At 40.5% G+C, this 8,403-nt stretch overlaps 1 protein-coding gene across 2 annotated transcripts in view; it reads right to left on the bottom strand.

The window, feature by feature from the left end:
* Positions 1-1,066: 1,066 nt before the first annotated feature.
* The window catches only part of NINJ1 (ninjurin 1), a 46,368-nt gene continuing 39,031 nt past the window's right edge, over positions 1,067-8,403 (bottom strand). The window contains exon 4 of one of the 2 annotated variants that reach the window (XM_066596509.1): positions 1,067-7,846. The gene's annotated coding sequence lies outside the window, so the exon portion shown is untranslated. The remainder of the gene's footprint in view (positions 7,847-8,403) is intronic. The other variant, XM_066596511.1, reaches the window with a different exon arrangement.

Raw genomic sequence — 8,403 nt, 5'->3', positions numbered from 1 at the left:
TCAAAAAAAAGGAAAGAGGGGGAGAGGTTTGTCTTTAAGTAAAATCCTGTTTATAGCCCACTTTACGGAAAGATATATTTAAGAGAGATAAAGATGGGGAGTCTCTATGGGTAGAAATACATAGAGGGAAAAACAATAATAAAATCCTTAGAGGTTTTCTGTAGGCCACCAAAAATCTACTATTGAAGCAAATAGATGAAGCAGCAAATACCAATGAGGTAATTATTTTGGGGGACTTTAACTATCTGGATATAAACTGGATATATGCCAAAATCTGTGGATCTCATAAAGGTAACACGTTTCTGCTAATAACTAAAGATAATTACCTTACCCAACTTGTACAGGACCCAACTAGAGAAATGGCCATTTTGGACTTAATATTACTCAATAGACCTGACAGAATAACAGGGGTGCAGATTGGGGAACACCTGGGAAATAGTGACCATGATATAATAAATTTCCATTTGTTTTGCACTATGGAGTTCTTTTTATTAGGGAGCCACAAAAATACTAAACTTTAAGAAGGCAAAGTTCAATCAGCTTAGAGATGCCTTTAACCCTACTACCTGGGACATTGGGACTTTGTCCTCAGAAATAGGAGTACAGACAATGGGAATGTTTTAAAACCATCTTACATACTTACTGTGAGCGGTTCATACCTTACAGGAATAAAAAAAAGCTAAGTAAAACCCAAAGTGGCTCAATACAGATGTAAAGGGGATAAAAAAAAAGAACAAAAAGAAAGGTGTTGTTGAGATCAGGGCTCTGTGGGGGCCATATCATCACTTCCAGAACTAAAACTACTACTTTACACTGAAGACAATTCTTAATGACCTTTGCTGTATGTTTGGAATTGCCCCTCTGCAGAATAAATTTGGAGTCAATCAGAATACTTATATTTTTGAAAAAGAAAAAAAATCTTACTTTACAGCATTTTTTCCAAACTTGCCTAAAATGTTGACAGTACTGTAAATGTAATTTGCACATCATATGTTGGGATTAGCTTCATTTAAGTGTTTGCAGAGACCATAGTGATAGAGTAGATCTAATGAATACGACAAAGATCTCATAAAAAAAACTTTAATAAACAATATATTTCAAACATGGCATATAAAATTGCATAAGGTCCAAGTGGTTTTACATAAATTTGGTCATAGGAAAAACTTTTTTTTTTGCTTATATGTATATATTATATCCAATCTATGTTTCAGTGTATATTTGCAAGTTAACATTGAAAGGGTGACAGACAAACATACACAAGTTGCTCTCAGCCAGCAGATGTGAGATTACAAGCATTCTGGATCCTTATAGGTCAAGGCGTACACCCAGCTACATTAAATAAACTACCAGGTGCTGCAGACTACAATAGTCCTTTAATGTGATTCTGGATCAGTAGGCAGTCCTATGCAAGAAACAAGTCTTGAACTTACTGGATGCTAAATTAACCTCTTATCAGGGTGTTTTGGCCCTAAATGACCAGACACTTTTTAGGGATTTTACCAATGAGGTGGTTTTACAGCCCTATCTTTTTTTTCTCTTCAGCTACCAAAATTATTTTTGCTGCGTTTTTTTTTTCCCGTGACCTAAAGAGCTAATTTTTCAACAACTTTTTTTTCACAGAATATTTTAATCAGGGGTAAAAAGTAAAAAAAAAAAATAGCATAAATATACTACTATAAATTTTAAAAAATATATAAAGTACAGGACACATATAGCGTCAGTTTTGGCCGGCGTTGGGTCATTTTATTTCTTATATATATATTTTTATTTTATTCTGTAATTTTTAAAATTTATCTCGTAATCATTTTTTTTTTTAAACATCTATGTCCCCCATGATGTCACATAAGTCCTCTGGGGGTCATTCACAAGGTCTTTTCCACTGTAAATGGGACATCCATAGGAGCAGTATCCATAGGAACACCAGTTACAGGGAAAAAGATCCCCCTGTAGTGATAGTAGTCACTAACAGAGCTGATCTGGGTCAGCTAGGTATGGCAGGAGGCACCTGGCGGTCATGTGATTGCTGGGTCAAACAGTGGAAGTGGCACTTCCGCTATCTCTATTCACTTCACAGTGCTCATTAAATGACATATAGTCTGCAAGAGAGAAGGAAGAAGAGGTTAAAACTGCTTCTGCCTTCTCCTCCAGGTCCTTGGCTGTCACTGAAAGCCTAGTACCTGACCTGCTTCTGCTACATTGCAGGAGCTTTAATCCTGTGCTGTACTTTTACCATCCGTAGGGATTAAAGCCCAGGTCCAAGCGCCATAAATTTACGGCGTTTGGTCTTAATCGAGTTTCTAACACAGTATTCTTCAGCATGACAAATAATGATTTGAACAGCTTTGGCTTTTATACAGTGAATATTTTATGTAACACATTAATATTGTTAAGGCTTCTACAGGACAATCCCGTTTTATCTATGCAAGATAATTCACAAACTGAGACCAGTTTTCATGTACAGCTATTCTGGATTCAAGAAGGAGACAAGCTTTACTTTATGCCTTTAATCTATGAAATCTATCTAGATATTAAAAAAATAAATTCTTAAAAAGGGTTGTATCACATTGGAAGACATGGCTGTTTATTTTGCACTCTTCTACAGCACGGTTCAGAAATGTAATCTAGAAGAGTGTTTAATCCCAGGTATTGTAGGTCTTTTCAAGGATTTCCATAGATGGCATACCCCAGGGGTCTTACTCCCTTAGGGACACTTTTTTGGGGGGGAAATAATATATCCTCATGCACGTCGCCATGTTGGGTTTTCAGTTTTTTATGAATCTTTACTACAGCACGCTTTATGATTCGTACACTTATTTACTTTTTACACAGCATCTCATTTTTGAATTGGGGTTGTAAATAAAAAATTGCAGCATGTCCTATTTTCATCTTTATCATGGACGATTGTATGCCCTACTATTTCCACTGTTCCTGACGCGCGGATAGAACACAGATGTGTCCATAAATTGTCCAATGTGAGTTTTGTCTGAGAATCTCATATACAACTCGTATACGGAAGTGTAAATAAGCCCAAGGACGCCCTTAGATGCTAAAGATGGTCTGTGATAGCCACATGCAGATCATCACTAATTGCTGGGCTACATCTGGACTTGCCAACTGAAGCAATAAGGGTGCTTTTACAGGAGTTGAATTGGCCCACATGACACACTGCAAGCTGCAGTAAATTAAGCACCAAAATCTGGATGGCTCCATGTGGATTCTGAAGCGGAATTGGAAATGGCTTAATTCTGCCGCAATACTGCATCAAAATCCGCAATGAGACTTGTGGGTTTTGGTGCAGAATTTGCAGTGGCCGATTAAAGTGCAGATTTTGGTGAATAATGCGGGCAAATTCCAGCCAGTGTGAAAGCACCCTAACAAGTCCAGATGCAGCTCATCAATTAGTGGTAATCTGCATTTGGTTACCGCAGTAGATCATCCATACAGTGAATGAGCATTTTGCTCAAAAGGTCACCCCAACAATACTGTAGGGAGTCTTGGGGAAATTGCTGGAGGAGTTTTCATTACACTCACCTATTGAAAATCAATGGGATATCTGTGTAATAAAATGTAATGTAAGAGGGAGATGCTCTTTGCAGCTCTTGCTGAGAGGGAAAGTGGGTGAAGAACAATTGGAAATCCCCCACCTATACACTCAGATGAAGTAATAGAGTATCTGAAAAGATACAGTGTAGTAGCTGGGCATATCCAATAGTTCTAGCTCGCCCCAAAGGGATTTATGCCAAAAGTACTTTATTTGGTTACAAGAGGCTAGCAGTATTTCTCAGTGGGTGTCTGATGCCTGATGACCGCAACTGATTAGCAGAAGAACAAGGCTGCATCTCTTTCATTCTTTACATATGTGCAGCAGTTCATGCATACAGGTGTCTGTGCCCGCTACTGCAGTTCCATCCTATACAATATTTAAGTCCCTGAAAATACCTTTGCCATCTGTCTAGATTAGTATTTGTTAGTTCAGCAATAAGGTGAGCAGGATATGTGACTATAACTAACACTTTGATAGTTATTTATTAAAGCGGTCACTTTTAGGAGACATTTCCCAAGTGGACAATTCCTTCAGCTTCTGACTTTCACAGACAGATTCTACATATTGTCCTTCTCATAAAGTGATGGCCAAAACCTAAAAACATCTGATTTATTACGCAATGAGTGATCTTAGTTCCTTCGTGTTCTGGGACTTCAGGGGATAGGAAGAGTCTTGGCATGGAAATATGCACAGCTGCAGCAAGAGCAGTGCTAGGAAACCAAGGAAGTGTTCAAGAAGATGCTGGATAGAAGATCTTATCTAATGTTCCTAATAACTGGAAAATGGAAGTCATTATGTTTAATGACGTGAAGAACTGTTGTACAACAACGTGTATAATATCAAACTCCTCAGACCAAGTTCACATTGGATGATGGTGCATTTTTCTGCTGCATTCTGTAGTACAGAAGAAAAAACAACGCATTATGATACATTATATAAACTATTTCTGTACTTTTTTGTGGCATTTTTTTATACTTAAAGAGTAGGATGTAGATTAGCCAAACGTACATATGCCAAAAAGACATCCGTTATAAACTGGTGGAAATTGAAAGTGTTACACCCAGACAAAGTTGTAGAAAGTTTACGAAACTTGTATCAAAGTTTCTCCATATGAAAGGTACTTAATAATTTAAAACTGGATGTAGAACATATATTAGTATAGAAATTATGGGGCCCTTTGTTATAAACTAAAATCAGGTAGTCATGTGTTACATAAGAAGGTCCTATTTATGACCAGGTATGCTAAATCGTAAAATTTGAACTCCGTGCACCAAAATATCTGATTTTGAGAGATTGGATAATTGCAATGTTCGAATGGGGACATCATATAACTCATTTCCAGAAAGACTGGCCTTAGTGCAATGTCAGTATATGGGGTTTACTCAGTGGATACAGGAAGGCTCCAGTACTTGCAGATCTGGCATAGGTCCACACCGAAGGACAACACCGCGTGAACACCACCAAATTGTGCAGATGGCAGTTGTGGATAGACAGGTGACTGCAAGACAGATCCAAGCAGTGGTTAAGTTCAGAGTCACCCCACGAAAAATTATAAACCAATTGCTAGAAGCTGGGTTGCATTCTCAGACCCCCATGCTGTGTGTTCTATTAACCCGACTTCACTGCCAGCAAGGACAAACCTGGTGTACAGCTTGATGCAACTAGACACGAGTGAAGAACAGATGGGTTTTGTCTGTGGCAAAATGATAATCGTCAACGTATCCATTGGTCTTTTGGAGAATGAACCCACCCCGCTGTGATGTTAGACTGCCACACAGGTCCATCCTGCAGTTATGACAGCAGGATGAAGTGGGCGGTTGTTGAAATCACAATGACTGCTCGTCAGTATGTGGACAGAGTGGTACACCCTGTTGTCATACCATTTTGGATGGTCATCGTGAAGGGTATCTTCCAACAGGATAACACCCGTCCACATACAGGATCCATCACAAGCTACGACTTGCAAGATGTCACAACCATGAATTTCCCTGCACGGTCCCCAGATTTATCTCTAATAGGGCATGTCTGGGACTCAATAGGTAGACGCACCACATTCTATACAGCAAGTGACTGCACAAGTCATGCAGGCCTGGAGAGACCCCAACAAGATATCTGAACACTTATTGATTCAATACCTGCAAGGATCAAAGTGTATAAGTGCTCACGGTGGGCACACTTCTTACTGAGACCTGTACCAAACAGTAATATTCTTTGTCTAGATTCATTCCAATCTACTAGCATTTATTCTTGGTATGACTCTGAACATATGAACCATGTTTCATGAAATTCCACTAATTTCTTCTGGGTACAACACTTTCAATTTCCACCAGTAGATGTGTGATCCACATTGGTCTTTGGGGATATTATAGTACATGGATAATATAAACTGTCAATTATATTCAGAATGTATGTATAACTTAATGTGAACAGAACCACCTAGGATCTTATCCTAGAATAACCACGCTATATCTCCCCACAACACCGTGTGAACTTGGCTGGACTGCGCATGGTGACAACACAAATGATAATGACTAGAGATGAGCGAGCATTGCCCTTAGCGAGTACCTGCCCGCTCGAGAGCAAAGATTCGGCTGTCGGCGGGGAGCAGCAGGGAAGAGCGGGGAGGAACGGAGGGGAGATCTCTCTCTCCCCCCTGCTGACTGCCGCGACTCACCTGTCACACGCGCCAGCAGCCGAACCTTTTCTCCCGAGCGGGGAGATACTCGCTAGGGACAATGCTCGATCGAGCAATTGTCTTTAGCGAGTATGCTCGCTCATCTCTAATAATGACACTGGGTGTGATCCAGAACCTATTTTTCATTGTAGTTTACGTGGATAAAATGCAGAATATGAAAGATATTAATTTCTGTTTTCACCCAAATTCTATTTAAAAGTCAAAAAGAAAAAAAACACAACAAAAAATATGAGTAGATGAAGTAGGAGACCATTGCAGTGACCCAATTATATATGGTGGTTGGGCCAAGTGATCCATGCAATGTATGCGTTGGTGCAGTACTATGCCCCGGCTATGTGATGACTGGTCCTGATAAGATGCCATTTCAGCAGGTAGGGCTGGCGGCAGGATGTGGCACAGCTGCACTAGGGGGAAGGCACTTTGTTCATGGGTAAGGGTGCTGATCAAACTAGTCCTCAAGTAAGCGATACGGTTAAGAAGTCCAGTATGGCTACAAAAATAAAACGTGGACCCATTCTGCTGCTGGTTACCACTACCAAAACCTAAACCACTTGGACTGAAGTAATTGCCCCCCTCCACACCTCTTTCCCATGATCCTTGAATTAATTCCCCACACCTTTTGCTAATGTTGTTGGACGTGTGGAGAAAGAGGTCTGTCCAGGATCTAACCATCCATTATGATAAAAGCCACAGACAACCTGGTCTTCAGGTAAATATGCCTTTGGTCAGTGGTGCTCAAAAAGCATTGGGTAGACAGGGGGAAATACTACAACCTGATACCCCAGGGTCCACATTAGCAGAGCGTTAGCCCTGCCACCAGGTCCAGTTATCCCACCTAGTCTGGATACTGGTGCAATTGTGAGTTGTGTAGTAACTATTAATTAGACTTCCACGGCTCTGTTTAATTACTGGTGTAGGAATTACTGTCTGTTACCATGGACCCAAATAGCCCTGTACTTTTTTGCATAGGTTTCCCTACTTTATCGGAGCTCAACTACATAATGTCCTCCATACCCGCTCAGTATAGCAGTGCACACGTGGGCTACTATTCTGTTCCCTAATTTAACTAAAATCATTTAAAAAATGTTGTCACCTGACATTTACATCATGCTAGTAAGTGGCAACAGTATAATGGACATCAGAGGGATGGTGTGACATCATGGTGCTTCAGCTTAGTCGGTCCACCCCACATCACCACGGTACACTAGGGATGACATGTAGGAGTCATGCAGCGTGTGGTTCATAACCTTTCTCCAGTTTGCTTAACTTTCTACAGAACAGATGAGTCGCTGGACTATTAACCGGCGCCAGTTGTGGTCCAAGGAGACAGGCAGTATTGCGGAAAAATCCAGGCCCCCTGGCTTCATGACGGTTGTATCCTCAGAGGGAGATTTGATTGCCAGTAAACCCTAAATAACCTCCATGTGTTTTGTCTTACAGTGTGAGTATCAAAAAATATTCCAGAACTCCATCCACATGTTTCCAGGGGAAGTAGGTAAATGAGAAGACTTGAAATGTCTTGGTAACTGATATCTTCAATACAAATATATCTACAATACAGTATATTGGTGTGATAAATAAATCTTCGCTTTTCAGTCCTTAAATATCTGGAAAAGGCAGAAAAAAAAGGTCAAAATGTTTATATGTCTAAGGGTGGCATCACACAGGCGCTAAAATTGTGCCAGATTTGTGCTTTGCAAGACGCACAAATATGAGCCCCATTCTTTTGAACGTGGTCATACACATGAGCGATGTTTCCCTGCATGGCACCGCGATGCGATGAGGAAACAAATCGCGATATGTTTTATCATGCTGTGTGCTCTCGCATCACAGCACCCACTGTTTTCAATGGGGCCAGCGGCAGCATCGCGCAATGTGCACAGTGACCGCGATGTGATGCAAGATCTCCCATTGAAAGCAGAAGTGATGCAAGGCCAGTTTCACATGAAGCCGCTTCGCATTCCCGGGGATTTCACATGGATTTGGGGGCCAGATTCATGTCACCATATTGCGCTCGCCCGTGTGAAGTTAGCTACGGGCTATTTTCAGACGAGCGAATTTTACCTCCGCATTCGGTGTGCGTTTTGTGGACCATAAAACAGAGCTAATATAAATCTAAGTATCTATTCACACAGTTGTATTTTCATGACTGTCTTTTAAAAAA

This window comes from Eleutherodactylus coqui, chromosome 3 (genome assembly GCF_035609145.1).
Source record: "Eleutherodactylus coqui strain aEleCoq1 chromosome 3, aEleCoq1.hap1, whole genome shotgun sequence".
Taxonomy (NCBI): domain Eukaryota; kingdom Metazoa; phylum Chordata; class Amphibia; order Anura; family Eleutherodactylidae; genus Eleutherodactylus; species Eleutherodactylus coqui.
This window is presented reverse-complemented; position numbering and strand designations above follow the sequence as displayed.